The 18014-nt window shown below is 40.0% G+C and overlaps 1 protein-coding gene across 3 annotated transcripts in view; it reads left to right on the forward strand.

Annotated features, from left to right (window-relative positions):
* Nucleotides 1–4536: 4536 nt before the first annotated feature.
* FRMD6 (FERM domain containing 6) overlaps nucleotides 4537–18014 on the forward strand; it is a 76399-nt gene continuing 62921 nt past the window's right edge. For 2 of the 3 annotated variants that reach the window (XM_063089720.1, XM_063089722.1), the window contains exon 1: nucleotides 4537–4625. The gene's annotated coding sequence lies outside the window, so the exon portion shown is untranslated. The remainder of the gene's footprint in view (nucleotides 4626–18014) is intronic. The other variant, XM_063089721.1, reaches the window with a different exon arrangement.

Below are 18014 nucleotides of genomic sequence, written 5' to 3' on the forward strand. Positions count from 1 at the left end.
GCTTTTCAGAGAGTAATCAAAGAATCAGAGCTGAAAAACTACTCTGAGACTTTTAAGACCCATTGTATAAACACCCAAATGGCATACATTATTAAGTTTTGTACTGTAGTCAATCTACCCTTTGTTTTGCCCTTCCACTAGACATTTTCTGTACTTGGGTCCTTCTACCTGTCCCCAGTCTTCTTCTGTATAAAGGAAAGCCTCATGCATATGGCAGCAGTCCTACGTGTACATGCACATGCACTTCCTCAACTGTAACATATTTTAGTTAGCAGCAGTATCCCTTAACATGGCACTGCTTCTGCCACTATGCCTTTCAACTCCAAGGCCTCAGTGCACTTATCTATGCTGGGTTAATCTACCTTGTGCAACAAACAATTTCACTGCACCATTCAGAATTGCCTCTCCTTCACAAGAGTGAAGGGCCAAGAGTGAAGGTCTAGGGCCTGGCTCTCCCAGCCTTATCAATCCTTTCTTCTGACTTCTGGAGTATTCAAGTCCTCAGGGAACAGGAATGTGATGTACGTGGTGTAACTAAAACCATAAAAGAACGGAAACAAAGTAGCTCTTCAAATATGTCTCCTGTAAACTTTTACATGCTGTATAAAACCAAACTTTGCCTCTGGATAACCAAGTTATCCTACTTTTAAATATTTTCTCAAAATTTGATGAGCAAGAGAACAGAATTTAATTAATTTAATTTTTTCAACTTTGGATCTCTAAATTGGATAAAGGTAAATCTTGAGTAAGATTGTCACATAATATTAATCCCTGTGTTGGGCTGCCTCTGCAAAATAATTATATGTATTACTGGTTTGAGACTCTTGGAGTATGATAATTAGACAGCTGAATTAAATGACTGACAATCAATTTTCCTGACTTTTCTCGAGCATTAAAAACCTATTTTGGTGTTATTTTACAGAACATAATAATATACCAGCTGAGAATAATAAAAAGAGAATTTTAAATATTACACAGTGAAAACCAGGACTATATCACTACATTATTTAAACTTCCATGCAAGACTGTCTTTCATTAGCTACATGGACATTTAAAACCTGAGAGTGGGACTTATTAATTTTGTCTTGTTTAAAGTGAATTTTGTTTTGCTTTTAAAATGAATCTCAGTAATTACCAAAGAGAAAAATGAACCTAATTTCTATATTATGACCTTCGGCCAGAATAATGAACAGTATTTAATTTTGGAAAAGTATTCTTTAAAAGCCAGTAGGTCAAGTTGCTGACTTCTCAGACTAGAACTTGTATTTCAGCATTAAAACATATTCTGAATCCTAAATAAGCTTGAATTATATAAAATAAAAATTAAAATTTTTTCTTCTAATTTACTGAACTAATCTTAACTGTCAACATACTATCTATGTGTTTGGGAAGTACTTGTAAAGGATTGTTAATTACAGCAGTTCATATCTCTTCATTTTCTATATAATTGTGTTCCTTGCACCCAAATGTATAAACATAACCCAGCAAAGGTTAAGCCTCTTCAATTACAAAATAAGCCTAGGGACATTATGCTTTAAAAGCACACCTCCGTGTGCTTTCTCATTCTGTGCCCTCTACCTGGGATACCTTAACCCAAGGATCCCAAATATATCTACAGTTAAAATATCCTGGGGATATTTAAAACATTCCAAAGCCCAGGCCATATCCCACACCAATTAAATCATACGCTTGTGACACAGGCATCATCAATAGTTTTTTAAAGTCCCCAGGTGATTCCAATGTGCTGACAAGTTTGAGAACCATCGCCTTAACCAACTTGTTCCCAGGCAATCCTCTGTTCATCCTTCCCATCTCAGTTCACAGGGGACGGCTGATGCCCTCCCAAGAGGTCCTAGGCCTTCCCACTATTCCTTCTGCATGTCTCTACCATAGCAAGCATTAAGTACATTGTAACTGTTTACTCAAATGTCTATTCCCTCAACCTACTATAAGATTCAGGAGTCTTTTTATTCTTGAACCCCAGAATCTAACCCTCTACCTGGTGCATGAGAGTTCTCAATGAATTCATGGAATGAATAACTTTTTCCTAAGATAAACAAAAGCAAAAACGTAGAGTTGTGTTAATATTTAAATACCATGAAAAAAAGTAATAGTTTAACATGTATTTAGGATGATGTTTCACTGGTGGGTAATGTCCCATATTTAGAAGAACATCTCGGCATACCAGAGAAAACTATATCCCAATATCAAAAAGAATCATAAAATATAACTTTGAATTATGTACTAAACTGCATTCTTTATTATAATAAGCACAGAAAAATATTTCCTGTGATAAGAAATATCTAAAACAACTTATCCTGTCTAAACTCCTCTTCCATCTTCAATGGATTAGGTATTGTTTTCTAAATCAGTCCTTTCAGAATTTTATGATGTTACAGGGGTTTATAAAACTGACTTTAAGAGTTAGAAAGTACTTAGTATACAAGACATATTATATAAGAGTCTATGTTCATTGTGGTGTTCATACTGCTAATATGATCATTACGATTCAGAAAATATTCACATAGTAAATTTTGCTACAATCTAATTCCAGACAATAAACCCAATCTTCAACACATTTTTAAAAAAGCTATTTAAAATATTTTGTTCTTTAGATTACCTAGTTATTGTATATTTGCAGCAATGTTTCACAATCTAACAATATGTTGTTCTTTATCTGCTACATTTTCATGCATGAAACCTGAAAATAAATCAGATTTAGGAACTGTTTTCCAAGATAGTAAAATGTTTCTCATTTATCTTTTACCTTTACATATGAAATGCTGGGTTATCTCATTAGATATCAAATTAATTTAAGACTTTACCAACTAGTATTCAATATGCACTCATTCAAAATGCATATAAAATATAAAAATGGGAGAAAAAATGTAATCCTCCACTTTTAAATGCCACATTGTGATCAACTGCTGTTAACCAATTTTTAAATTTTGGTATATTAATTTACACTGATTTAAAAGGCAGTCACTGAAACATACTTCTTGTTCTTTTCATAATGGAGCCATGGCTTTAAATTATAAGTGCAATATACTTAAAAACTGACCAGCTTTATCAGAAATAAGCTCTGAATGTATTATCACATGTGAAAATACAAAAGATCACAGTTCCTAATATTCAGTTCTAATGTCATGGTTCCCAAGATGTAAATGCTGTGAAGAGGCAACTATGCCAAGTGAGCGTCAGTTGTAATGAACACAAAACCGAATCTCTCTTGCCAGGATGCCAGCAAGGCACACACACTTTCCACCAATAACGGCTAGCTTTACGCATTTAAGTTTGATAAAAAGAGCAGAGCAATTTTAAAGTTAGCCCTGTCAGCATCAATCAGATTTTGGAAAGTGTCCTTTTGTAGGTCCTCCTCTGCTTCCTTGGATCTTCACCTGATTGTCAAAGCCAGACACATACAGCCCCTCACCCATTCAGTGAAGAATCCAGTGGGGCGTTTCTGCCCCCTCTGGCCAGGGGTCACTGGGTCAGCAAAGTCAAAGGAAGGCCCAGGAGGGTAAAACCCAAGAGACTGGAGTTCTGTGGGTCGCGAGCCTGGGGCCAGGTGGAGGGTGGGTCTCCAGTCCCCAGCAGCAGGTCCCTGTGGGCGTAGGCTGACCGGAGAAGCGTAGCTTGCTCCTTCTCCAGACCCAACAACTAAAGGTGGCAAAGACACCTCCATCTCCTGGCTCTATTCTTGGTATTGTACAAACATCTTCCACTGGCCCTTTGCATCACCCGCTGGCCCCATCGAGAGGGGGCAAAAATAATTTCTGAGGGGTCACAGGCACTAAAACCCCAGCAGACAGAGGCTGTCTACCTGAAGAACTGGAGAGGAACGGTTAGCGGGGGAGGCTTAGCTTCCTCGGCGGCGCCCGCTCCATCCAGTATAAAACCTGCGAGGGCGCGGCGTCTCAAGTGGTAGGTGGGCAGGTGGGTGCGGGACAGGAGGACCGGAGGGAAGCAAGGAGTCACGAAGCCTCCTCCGCTGGGGACCGCCTCCACTCTGAGTGGCCTCCCCGCCGTCGTTCCGCATTAGTAAGACGATGCTCAGGCCAAACAGCCGCCCCCGGCCAGCCCCACTCAGCTCCGGGAGGGAGCGTCCCGGGGGAGCGGGGGCCGGGCGGCGGGCAGGGCCATCGGCCAGGAGGGGAGGAGAGCCGACAGTGTCCCCTTGCACCTCAGTCCCCGTCGCACGGGGAAAGGCCTAGATCGGCAATGGTTCACACTACAACACCCATCTGAGGCTCGCCTCTCTCCCCAGAGCTCCGGAAGGGTGGCTCTCTACGCTTTCTTCTGCTCCCGACTAGCAGCACCCCTCCGCGGGACGCTTGGTTGGGTCCGGGGCGGGGCGGGGCGGAGCGGACGGGCGCCCCACGTGCGGTAGTGAGCTCGGCGCTCAGTCCCACGGCTCGGCTGCCTCCGCAGCTACCTCGGGGCCGGCCGGGGGCGGGGCCTCAGGGGGCGGGGCCGGAGGCGTGGGCGGGGGGCGGGGCGGACGCGGAGCGCTCCTCTGGCTGCCCAGGCCAAGGGGCTGAGAGGAGTGGGGCAGGCTCGGTGCCGGCAGGAAGAGACTTAGAGCTGACGAGAACGGACGCCTGGTGGTCGGGGCTTTCTTTGAGGTACGAGCGGAACCCAGCGTCAGGGGCTTCCCCGTCCGCCCCCTCTCCCGGGCACCGCGCCCCGGCCGCTCGCTGTGCCCCCTGCCGGCTGGGCGTTGGCGGCGGCTGGACGGGGTTTCAAAAGGGTTTCTGGAAGTCGCGGGTCCGCGCAAAGGCAGTGTCCCCTCTCCGCGTTCTTTCTTCGCCTTCTTCTCGCTTCTTCGGCTCTGGGCGTCGGGCACCGGGTGGGAAGGGTACCTCTCCGCGAGTCGGAGCTCTCCCACGCCGAGGCGGGAGGACGGGGCCCCGGGGCAGCCGAGCCCAGCAGCGGGGGAGGCGCGGAGCTCCGGGCCGCCTCTGCGGGGAGGGAGGGAGGCCGGTCCGGGTTGCAGGCTGCCTCCGGGCTCGGTGCGCAGCGCCCGATCCCCCTGCTCGCGGGGCTCCCCGGATTGCAGGGCTCTTTGGTAGTCCCCCGCGTCCTGTTCTGGGGGCGCCTGCTTGTCGCGCCCGGTGGCTGTGACGGGGCGCCGGAGCCAGCACCTGAGCCCCGCGTTCCTGGGGGCTGTGCCGAGCCGCCTGTTGTGCGCGCGCGGAGGCCGGGCAGCCCGGGTGCAGGAAGGAACCCGAGCGCAGCGTCTGCCCCACCATCCCTGAAAGTGCTTATTCGGGGAGCCGGAGGCTGAGCTGAGGCTCGTCGGCGCCAGAAGGGGGCCTTGGTGGGATACGAGCGGGGGGCGCGGCCTGTAGAAATTGGGTTCCTGGAGGACCCTGCGGCGCTCAAGCCCGGCCCCAGGCAAAAGAGAGCTCCAGCCTCTCCTCCAGGAGGGCGGGCTAGGTGCTGTCAGGTATGGACAGTTGGGGGCCACTCCTGTGAGGTCACACAGATTAAAACCTCGAGTCCCGGGACGGGTAAGGGTGTTTTCTTAAAGTTATGAATAGATGGAAAGCTGTCAAAATAAGCATATTTTAGAGCTGAAATGAAATCTGGTGGGTTTTCAGGCTGTGTAGTTGTGTAGCTAGTGTCCAAAGAAATATTAGCTTGTTTACCCCTTTACACGATTTTTGTTTTTATTTTTGAGCAAAAATCTGTTTTGGCAGTATTTCCCTCAGGAGCTGTGCATTGCCCACAGCGGGGAAGGAAAACTTCAGCAAGAGTTCTCAGGTTGCTTGTGACTTCAAGCCTGTGCTCTCCAGCATTTCTGAATATGGAGGAAAAGTATCTCTTGCTGGATTTCTATGTATGATTGCTTCCCTTTTTTTCTGGGACCTGGCAATATTTGTTTATTGGTTTTATAAGCATCTATTTAAATTTAGTTTTTGCACGAAATACTCCCTGTTGCCACAGGGTGTAGTTTGGGGATTAGAAAATGCTGTTGGAGAAAGCTGCTGGTGGCTTCATTTTCCAAGAATGTAAGTCATTTCCTTTCTGTGATTTCAGGGAGTTGATATTTCACAGCATCAAAACTTTGTAGGGAAAATTTTCCGTAATGCATCTGTCATTAAAAATGCTTGTGACTTTTGGGCTTCCTTCTTAGAACAGTGTATAAATTTAGGCTCAGCAATATTAAAGGATAAGAAGTTTTTGAGAATCTAGAGCATTATGAGATTATCGTAGAAAGTAGTTTTAACAGCCAAGATCTACAAATGGCCTGCAGGATGGAGAGTGGGGGAGGGGAGAAGACTAGAAGGGAGGCAGGAAAACAGATGCCTTAGCTGTTGTCTTTGTAGTACAAAACTTCTAGCACCTAATCATTTTCCTTGGGTGTGGTTTTCAGAAATAAAAGTTTTATGTTCAAAATGAAAATACTCCACAATATGAGACAACTGACATCTGAATCCTTTTTCAGTATGTTTGTAAACATATTGGATTCATATTTCATATTAAAATGGACCTTTAGTAGGATTATTAGATGACAAGGGTTTTCCAGGGGATATCTAATATCGAGTTATCTGCAGGCTATCTTTTCCAGAAAGCAGACTGTAATATGAACTAATCCCCCCCTCCCCCCTTTGAATTGCTTGTAAAAATCCTTGCGATCTAACTGATGGGCTACAGTGTAGTGCTCAGAACATTTTAAGGGACAGAAATTTTTCTCTCTTTCCAACCCCTCCATTTTGGGGGCAACAGGAGTAAGGTACCAGCTTTACATACATAATTTCAATTTGCAGATTTAAGATGTTCCTGTCTCTACAGGACAACACTTGAAAACAACACAGGTCAAGATGAAGATAGTGCTTTTGAAAGCAAAATGCCAATGTACTAGGTAGCAGTTTTTAGCCACAAGTTTTTTAAAAACTGTCCTTCACCTGGACTAGCTGAATTAGTGGGGGCTTGTAGAGCTTTTTCTAGTTTCTAGACTTTGTTTCCATGTTTAACTATGCTTATAAAGCTTTTGGCCTTCAGAACTTATGACATAATAGATTGTGTAGCCTTTTGTGGCACAGGCTTGAAATGAAAGTTTCAAACAGAATTGTTTTTGACTGAACTGTCAGGTTCAGAGTTTAGTGTAAATGAGTCCAGTCTCTCAACTAGCTTTTTTGATAAAGGAATTCTTTGTATTTTTCAACTTGGATATTGCACATTTTGATTTTTAAAGCTGTGGGTTAAAAAATAAAATAAAACCTGCAAACAATTATTTTATTACATGAAAGCCAGAACCAAGAAAAGATTAATTCAGTCCAGATGTAAAAATGTATGTGAATTTTAGATTTGGATGATCTCAACAAGTTTTCCCTTTTCTTGGTGAGACTGCCTGGATCCCAGATGGCATTCACAAATTATCCCTTAGGTAGTTTTCTGAGTTGAGAACCAAATTTCATGGGCTTTCTTTAGAGTCATTTTAGTACTGTTTTAAGTCTTCTAAAGGATAGAAAGCTTTCTGCATTTATGCAGACTTTTTTTTCTATTATTCATTGATAGAAATTTCATAAATGCTCCAGTTTGGAGCCTTTTTCTTCATGCAATTCCAATTTTCTTCTTTTGAAGAAAAAAAATTTCTGTGTGTGTGTTTACAATCTTCAGTAGAATCTTGCTATAATACAGTTTTTGGTCTCAGGTATAGCAGTTGGTCCTTTTATGAGGATTTTTAACCTTTTACCTCCTTCCCACCCCCAACAAGAAACAAAACACAATTTATTAAAAACTTAAGTACATTTTTAAACCTATTCTCTCAGCACCAGAGTTAAAAAGGGTGTTTGTTGCACACTTAAAATTACATATTTTTAGGAGGTCTTTGTATAATTATACAATCACACATTTTGAGAGTCTGCTTACATTGTAACTGTGTATAAACCAGTCCAGTATAGGAGGAGGGAATAGGAAAGATTTAGTGAAGGAATTTTATGAGTGGTGAAATTTTAGTTAAAATGTATCTTCCCTAAAACCCAAACAGGAAAAATGGTATTGTTGGCCTCTGTGGTTAAACTTTGTTATAGGGTATATCTGAGAGGGCTTTTTGAATTGAACATTATCCTGCAGAAGAGGCTTTGGGGGCCTATAAAAATAAGTAGAAACAAGTTAAAAGGATAATTTCAGAGGAAAGAGGAAGTGGAATACTGGGCATTGAATTGTCAGGAAAACTTAAACTTAGAAGTATAAGAATTTAAAACAAGGCTGAAGTAGGGAGAACTTTCTTTTGAAAAGTGGAAATTAAGCAATAAGATCTTTTTAGCTGAGAAAAAAGGATTAGAATGATTAGAATTAAGGTGTCCTATAAGGTCTGTATACAACATGAAATAGGGCTGCTAATTGATATTCATCCTGGAAACCTTGCCTGCCTTAGTGTTGAATCACTAGTTTAGTGTTAAAAAATGTGCAGGGACTGGATGCTTATTACTGCACTCCCTACCCTGCTCCCCAAAAAGCCACTTTCCATTTCAAAGACTAGAAACATTTTTTTTTTTTTTTTTGTCTAAATGCTAATGATTCCACAAATATTTAATTAGTCCCCCAGCATTTGGGGAAACTACTAATGCCCACCTCTCATGCTGTGGGACCAGAGAGGCTCTACAGCAATAATGGTTGAAGTTATTATAAAGTTTGGGTAAAAACAAGCAATCTGTGCTTCTAATTATCTTGTGTGATTTAGTGGTGTAATTACTTCTGGTGCAAATTTGTATACTATCACTTTTTATATGTATCAAATGGAGCAATCATGCAGTTTACCATATTGATCAAAGAGGGATTACAGAACACTGAGTAGGGGAAAGAAATCATTGATCTGACAGTTGGTTGTATTAATTCAGAAAGAGAAAAATGTGCTAAAAACCAACTCACAGATGAACCGAATATAGTCCCATGCAAAAGACAATTTTCCTGGAGCTCCCTTGGAATTGTCTGTAGCACAGCATTTTCCTGAATGACTTTCCCCAACTACATGGCCTTACCTAGCAAGGTCAATCTATACAGCAAGAAACTAGGTAGAGGAATGGTTATTTTCCAGGTCATTGCATTAATGTGCTAGTAATTATTATTATTACTTTTTTGGTGGTTGGCTGGTATGGGGATCTGAACCTGTGACCTTAGTGTTACCAGCACCACGCTCCCCTGATGTGCAGATAATTGGCATTATTCTGACCAGAAGTATCTATTTAGACCCTTAGTATTCCAAATGGATTATCCTGGGGGTATTTTCAGATGTTTTCCAACAACTTTTCCTTTGTACAAATATTTTATAGAACTTTGAGCAATATCATTTTACTGGTATACAAAGACAGAGGGAAAAGCAATATTTTATATTAATTTAGAGACCAAGTTTCATGTGAGGGAGGAAATGATTATAAAAGTCAAGCAAACTCTTGATGAAGATTTTAGGAAATGTAATGAAGTTTCTCACTTAGCTCTTCTGGTAGTTCTCTCTCTGGTCACGTTAAATGAAATGTAATTCATTTTCTCCCTGCAGGTAGCAGCACTTGTGCTTTATAGCTTTAGTAGATGGCTTTTTTTTTTCCCCTTTATCTGTTTTTTTTTGTTTGTTTGATTGTTTGTTTGTTTTTGGTCCTCGTGGCTTTATTTCTTTGAACTTGTTATTGAATTATTATATCCAACCAGAAAAATGCACAGATCGGAATTGTACAATACAAAATGATCACATCTGGCCTACCAGCATCTGATTCAAGAACAAAACATTAGCAGCCCCCTAGAAATCACTCCTTACAGTCATAGTCCCTACCCTAAGGGTAATCACTTCTGACTTCTGTTGTCATAGGTTAGTTTTAACCTGTTCTTGGACTGTATTTAAATGCAGTCAAGTACGAGTTCTTTTTTGTGTCATTAGCTTAACATAATATCATGTGATATGTCCAAATGGATGCAGGTAGCAGTAGTTCTTTTTTCTTTTATTTCTGTGAATGAATATACCCAGTTTATTTATCCATTCTATTGATGAACATTTGAGTAGTTGGGGACTGATATGTGGTTGGGTGACCATTTGATGGCTATAAAAACAATTGAGTACTTTGGGGTTGAAAGGAGAGTATAGTCTTAAGGTTAAAAGAAAAAAGAAACTTCAGAAATAAGATGTTAGAGAAAAAGAACCATATCACACAAACACTAAGGATTCAACTTTGCCCACAGAATCCTGGTGTTTTAGGGATACAGTTTGGAATATATCAACTAGATATTGCCAGATTTCAATTCAGAATTGAGGAGAGGAAGGGGCCTTAGGTGTCATCTTACTCAGCCAGACCCATCATTTTTTAGAGATGGAGGCATTGAGGCCTTGAGAGGTGAGTGACTCATATAGAGTCTTACAGCTGATGACAGTGCCAAGAGTGGAAGGTGCTTCTCTCAGTCTAATCTTATCTAGTGCCACCTGCCTGTTGGAGAGAGAGGAGGCAACCGCCTGTAGCTGTGCAGATTTTGACCTGCAAGGTGGGGAGCATAAGGGCTGAAACACAGTCTCCTACTCTGAAGTCCAAGTAGTGAGCCCACTGGGAGTCTCACTGGCCTGGAGGACAGGTGCCCTTTTCTGATTGATGCAACAGTGTCCTTTGGCTCTGTTGGGATAGACTCAGACCTGCCCAGAGAAAATAGATCTGTAGCCCTATGAGGAAGAATTTTAATTCTTCCTGCCTGCTCTATTTCTGCCCTCCATAGAGAGTTGCTGGGACTTTTCTTTTCCCTTTTCTCCCTCTCTTTCTCACTTCTAGGGCTCTCCAAGGAGACTTTGGGTTATAAGTGCCAAGTAAGTGATATTGTGAAGTCCTGCTTGATTCACTGCTTTATGGATCCATAAATGATCTAGGATGGACCCTAATTTCAGAGGACTGTTTTCTAAATATTTTCAGAATAATAATTCATTCTTTTTTTTTGGCAGCTGGCCTGTATGGGGATCTGAACCCTCTTGACCTTGGTGTTACAACACTGTGCTCCAACCAACTGAGCTAATGGCCAGCCCCATTCTTAAGATAATGTTGCAAAAAAGATTCATTCTTTGGATTCCTCCTGCCTTTATGCTTCCCCCTATGTACGCAGGTTTTCTCTCTCTCTAAATCCCCCCTCGCCCCCCCATCAAGTTAACTTTTTAAAATATCTCTGGAAACATCCAGTTTCTATCTACTGAAAACAGCCATGAAATTCTGATACTGAAGTCTGTGGCAGTCCCCAGGAAGCACTTATTGTAGAACAAAGGATTATGATTTCACTGAGAGATCTAATAGATAAAACAAAGTGCTTGCAAAGGAAAACTATTCATATAGATATTTTCTTTCATGTTTCCCTAAAGAATAAAGGACATTTTTATAGTTCAAGAAAAGGCTCAGTGTTTTGTCTTGGTCTTATTAGCAAGGTGAAAAAAGGTAAAATTACTGACGTTTTATAAATATGTAGTAAATATATTCTGCTTAAATGAGATAGTGCACAAATTTTGCATCTGTAATGTTAGAAAATAAGAAATATGCTGACCATAGGACTACAACTCTGACAAGTTGGTCAGTGAAATTACTACAGAAAAGAGTAATATGTTTTGAAGACAGCATTAGAAGAGAGGCAGTAAAGTATAAATGGTAAGAACCAGAAATTTGAAATCAGTCCTCTGGGGTCTAAATCCAGGCTCCTCTATTCTCCAGTGTGGAACCTTGGGGAAGTTACTTAACTCTCTGAGCATCTTTTTCCTCATTTGTAAAATAAGGGATAATACAGAGTACTCCAAAAAATTGTGAAAAAATAGAATTAAAAGATAATAGAAATCTTTCCATGAACATTTTTAAGTACCCTCATAATAGTAACTATCTCACATGATTGTTTTGATTATAAAATGAAGTGGTATATCTAAAGCAACTAGCAGGGTCTTTGACATATAGTAAACAGTCAAGTGATGTTAACTATTATTGCTTAAGACCAAAAAAAATTATGTACAGGATTTATAGTTTTCGTGGAGGTCCCTGAGCCTTCATTTACAAAGAGTGCATGGGATTTTATTATACTTTCTTTTTTGATGGCATTAAGCAGGCAGCAAAACATACTGTTTCTCAGTTACAGATATTGGAGCAATCTATGTTGCTGTACTAGGAACAGCTGTCCTGCCCCACTGATCACTAGTTGATCGAGTTATTTTTCCTAATTCTCGTCTAATTTCCATCCATCTCAGTCCACCAGTTTCTGCCTGCTAGATAACTGTTTCTTTCCAGCTGCCAAAAAAGCAAATCTGTTGGTTTAAAAAATTCTCTTTATAGTGATTGATGTTGTGCAAAGTGCTTTTAAACTTAAGAAGTACCAGTGGCACATGTCTTTTGCTCATGTACCCTTTAGAGTTTCATGTGAGTCCTTTTAAAGAAATCCACTATTGTTGGTGTGAGAAAATTGTTTAATACTTCCAGTTCTACTTACCCCTGCCCCACTACTGGCACAGTTTACGTAATGTGGATCAGACCCCTTTGCAGTTTTCTGTTACGAAGGCTAAAGTTTAAGATTTTAAATCATTCATTCAAAGGAAATTAATAGTCTGAAAGTTTCAAAGGGAGCATTTAAGAAAAACAAACTTAAACACATTAGAAAGACACATTTACATCTAAACAACATAATTACAAGCTCAGCCAAAAGAGGCACAGGATCTTCTTTGAGAATCATGCTGTATCATTCTGATCTGTTCATTAAAGGGGGGACTTACCCCAGATAACCCTGTTTCCTGTTATACATTGTGTGTGTAAAATCTTGAACTTAGTAAACTTAACACTCTAGAAATGTTCACTAAGTTCACCAAAAAACAGATTTTATGTCTTTATGAAGTAAGTATTCAGGACTATGCTGAATGCTTTGTGCAATTCCTGCCAAAGTGTTTAACATCTTGTTGGGGAATCAAAACACATGTGTGGAAAGGTATTAGTGTTTCCACATTAAATTGAGTCCTGGTTTTAGGGAGAAAAATCAATGATGACCAAAGGTAGGATGTCCCGAGCTTCCCTGGCCCAGTGGATTTGTGTTGGTTGAAGTCAGGCTGTGATCTTTGAGTACAAAGGGGCTTTTCTAGGAGCAACAGAAATGTTCAGAATGTGGTAAAAGTCTCAAATATTAAAAAAAATAAAAATAAAAAATTGAAATCATTAAGAGTTTAAATTCATTTATTTATTCAACATAATGTATGCCTACTATATGCCAGGCAGTGTTCTAGGCCCCAGAGATACAGCAGTGAACAAAAAAAAAAGAAAAGTACCCCACCTTCATGGAGCTTATATTTATAGTAGGAGACAAACAATAAACATAACAAAGTACATTTTATAGTATTTTAAAAAGTAATAAGTGTGATGGGGAAAAAACAAAAATAGAGCAGGCTAAGGGATATTAGGAATGCTGAGTGAGTGGGGTGGGGTCGTTGCACTTGGAGTAGTGTGGTCAGGGTAGGCCTCCCTGAGAAGAAAACTTGAAGGAGGAAGTGAGCCATATAGATGTACCTGGGGGAAGAGTGTGCTAATGGAGGGACTAGTGAAGGCCTCATGAGAGTGTACCTGGTGTGTATGAGGAACAGTGAAAAGGCTGTAGCAGTGAAGCACAGGGAGTAGGGAGAAAAGTTGTAGTAGTTGAGGTCAGAGGGGGTTGGAGAGTGCATCAGGTTGGGCCTGCCTGGACCATTTTAAGGACTTTGGCTTTTACTCTGAGTTAAATGGAGAGCCATTAAGGTTTTGAGCAGAGGAGTGAAGTGATTTGACTTGCATTTTAATTGAATCACAGGTTGATGTGTTGAAAATAGAAAAATAGAGGTGGGTAGTCAAGGGTGGAAACACGGAGACAAGTCAGCAGTTGTCAACCATCCACTTGAGAAATGCAACTAGCAGTGGAGGAGATGGTGAGAAATGGCCAAGATTTATTTTGTAGGTAAAACCAATAGGATTTCCTGACCAACTTTTTGAGGGGTATAAGAAAGAGAGATCAGAGTATTAATATGAACACCAAAGCATTTTGCATAACTATGGAGTTATCATTAACTGAGATGGAATCTTGTGGAGAAGTTTGTTAGGGAAGGATAACCAGGAGCTGTTTTGAACATGTTATATTTGACTTCCAGGTGGAGAAATTTGAGTTAGTTATTGGCTGTAGGAATCTGGAGTTTAGGGAAGAGGTCCAGACTGGAGATACAAATTTGGAAGTTGCCAGTAGAATTTGGATGAGATCACTTGGGGGATGTGTGTAGACAGAGAAAGAGGTCTGTGGACCAAGGCTTGGGGCATATCAGTATTTACAGTTTGTGGAGAAGAAAAGAAATCTCACAAACAATACAAGAAAGTATTTTAAGCCAAAAGAATTATGCACATTTTCCCAACATCATGGACACAATGATGTCTCCATTCCTTGAGTAACTGTTATTATTAGAAGATATTAATTCTATTGAATGAACTGTGAGTTGTTTTTCTAATTGTGATGATGGACTCAGCTAAACCTGGGATGCTTCATCCTTTAGAAATTGAGTTGATAAGGAAAAACCTATGAAGAAGACTGAGAAGGAGAAACCAGAAGGTTAGGAGGGACATTAGAAATCTGTCCCTGAAGTAAAGAAAATGTCTCAGGGAGGAGAGAATGAATCATTGGTGTCACATGTTGCTGAGAGGTCAAGTAGGGTGAGGACTGAGACTTGCTCATTGGATTTAGCAACCTGAAGGCCATTGGTGACCATGACAAGAGCTGTGTCACTGAAGGGGTGGGGACAAAGAGCTGATTCGATTAGGTTCAAAAAAGAATGAAAAGCTTATGAAAGATAACTTATTTACAGTTCAGTTTCTTTCTTTCTTTTTTTTTTTAACGCTCAACCAGTGAGCGAACCAGCCATCCCTATATAGGATCCGAACCCGTGTCCTTGGTGTTATCAGCACCACACTCTCCCAGGTGAGCCACAGGCCGGCCCTACAATTCAGTTTCTTATAAATAATTAAAGTAGGATGCAAGTACATTTTAATGACTGATAGGATGTGAGTTAGGACTTGGGAAATTGGAATGTTGGGGACCATGAGGGTCTTCAACAGGCTCCTGCAGGGATGGGGAGCCTTTGAGCTTCCCCCTAGTTATTGCTGGCAAGACTCTAGTCTGTAGATTGTAGTTTATTTTAAAATAGGAAAACAGTTTAATGCAGTTTTTAAATTCTTTATTGAATGTCTTTGAATAAGAACTATATCCTGAAAGCACTCACACTTTGTTAGACTTTTTTGCTTTGTTTCCAGTAAAGATGAGTTCCTTAATTCCACCTATTGGTCCTTTCATAAGAGCATTGAGACATGTGCTTTGAGTTGGCTTCTTTTCCGGCAATGGTGTTAGGTTTGAGCTGACTAGGCCACAGAGCATGGTGTCCCACTGGCCTAGATGCCATCATTCATAGGGTGGATGGCTCCGGTTAGGGGTTCCCAAGAGCCAGAGCAATTTAACTAACAGAAAAATTGCTTCTTTAATTTTTCTTTTATGCCTTGTTGATGACTTTCATCGTAAATATTATTTCAAAGTATGTGATTAAGCAATTTTCATTGTTCTGCATTTTATATCATAATTATGCACCAAGAATTTTGTCTTCTGGGAATTACCTTTGATTTATAATGCTAACTGTAATACTATGATCAAAATGAATCAAGTCTCTTATACTAATTATCTTTTCTTTCTCTAAGCTTATTAAAACGCTGAGAAACAGGCCTGTAAGGTGTAAGTATTGTTTTTGGATAGTTAAAAGCTTAGAGTGATTGGCAGAATGAAAACGTTGTTACGTGTATTTGAATGTTGTTTGGTAATAAAAGAAAGTATAGTGTTAGTTTTTAGAAAGTTGGTAATTATGGGTAGATGCTGGAAAGGGCAAGGACTTTTTATTTGCAGTTGATTATGGCACGTTTTTTGTGAAGTGGAGCTACAGTGATTATGTATGTGTTTCTGGTGGGTTGCAGCATGTACACATAATGTCAGCGTTCTCTTAGGTACTGCTCTGTCAACCCTGTTTTATTTGTATCATTTTGAGTGTTTTTTCAGCTGAAACTTATAAGTCACTCTACAGTTAGTTAAATAAATGTAATTGGCTTGTAGCAGAGAAATACACAAGGCCAGTGTGAAATAATTTGGTAGTGCTGAGGGTTGTACACACTAGATACTGGAGCATGTAGAGGTATAAAATTAAGCAAATTTTGAAATAAATGTTTTAAGTCTCTTTAAAAAGTCAGTGACTGTAGGATGAAGTCCAGATCTCTTAGCATGGAATTCATCATGGCAAACCAGACTTGCAAGGCTGTGGCCAACCAGTAAGATTGGCTGCAGACATGGTTTGGCTTTGAACACAGTGTTAAAAAATTTATTTGCCAACATTTAAAAATTGGAAGTTTCACATTTTTTTTAGAAAAGTTGAATTTTGTACCTTCTCATGAAAAATTGGAAGGTCTGGCAATGATCTGTTGGAGCAACATAACAGCTTCCCCTTTTGTATGGGGTATGTGCTTTGCAGCAGAGATCCTCTTGCCCCTGACATTGAGACCAAGTGGCTATAGGCATTTTTCATCCTGCAGTCTTCACTTTGTTGCTTGCACATGTAGGCACATGAGTTTGCTATCCTTGTATTGTGGATACTTGACATATTTTTCCAGTGTCATCTCCAAGTTCCTTAAATATAGTCAAACTGTTCTCCCCATTGTCCTAAAACATGCACACTTAGTCTATATCATGTTTCCTCTTCTGGTTTCTCCTTCCACTGAACCAGGGCTGCATGTTGCCTGTATCCCATCATTGGAACCTAGCACATGCAACTTTGTATAGTCATCGTTTAATGTATACTTTCTAGCTGCCCACTGTACTAAAAGTTTCTTGAAGGCAAAGACCATATACTTTACTCATGCCTAGCAAATTTATTTTAGATTTACTAGATTAACTATTTAGATTTAGCTTCCATTGGATAGTAGTCTGATTATAATGATGCTGTAGAAGAACTAGAAAATATCAAAATCTTGTATAAAGTCTGCTTCCTCAAGTAGCTTTTTAAATTTAGTACGCCCATTCCTTTGTAGCTTTGTAGTGGCTTTTACATAATCTATTTGAATATTAATTCACCAAATACCTCATTTATTGCAAATTCCTTGGTTCTGTTACATAGATAGATGAAGTTTCCATATAAATGGGTCATTACTACATACCATCTTATTATTTTAGATATGTTTCTTTTTAATGACTAATACTGTTTTAAATGCCTTATTTTTTCATTCATTTGGCAAATGGTGTGTACACTATGGTACCTGCCCTCCTGAAACCTTTACCTTTTAGCTGGAAAGGCAGATTTTAAATAATGGCGTACATAATGATTTAATTTCAGTAAGTATTTCTAAGAAGTAGGGGTGCTATGGGACCTACCAGGGCACACTGGTCTGGAGGTAGGGACTGGAGTGGGGAGTTTAACAGGACTAAATTCTGAACTCCTCGACTTTCTCACATATTCCACAGCAGTTTGTAAAATAATCAGAATGTAAAAATGCTTACTTAAATAAATAAAAGACGAAAGGGAAATTGGGCTAGAAATTTCAGATAAAGCTTACTTGCAAGACAACTTTTATTTTATTGACTGTAATTATTTCAAGAGTATTTGCAGTGAGGTCTTTTCTCAAGGCTTTCAAAAATAGGATATTAAAAAAATCTTATTTAATTCTTCAAGATCACAGTGGATAGCACCTTTATTTAATACTTCTAAGCCCATGACTGAAAAATATTAATAATTCGTTAGTCTGATCTTGGAGTGAAGTAATATGATATCATGAAAAAACTCAGCAGTAAAGTTTGTGATGTGTGTGAGCCAAATAGAAAGAGTGGAATTTTGTGTGGTCGCATATATTTTAACATAATCAGATATGCCTTATGTAGTTTTTTCCCAAAGAAAATAGTTAAGAACTCTGTGCTTAACTAAACCCATCTAAATACAGTGGTGAAGTTAATTTTTTGCATAGTTTTGTGTCACACTGAAAAAAGGTCAG

The sequence above is a fragment of the Cynocephalus volans genome, chromosome 3 (genome assembly GCF_027409185.1).
Source record: "Cynocephalus volans isolate mCynVol1 chromosome 3, mCynVol1.pri, whole genome shotgun sequence".
Lineage (NCBI taxonomy): Eukaryota > Metazoa > Chordata > Mammalia > Dermoptera > Cynocephalidae > Cynocephalus > Cynocephalus volans.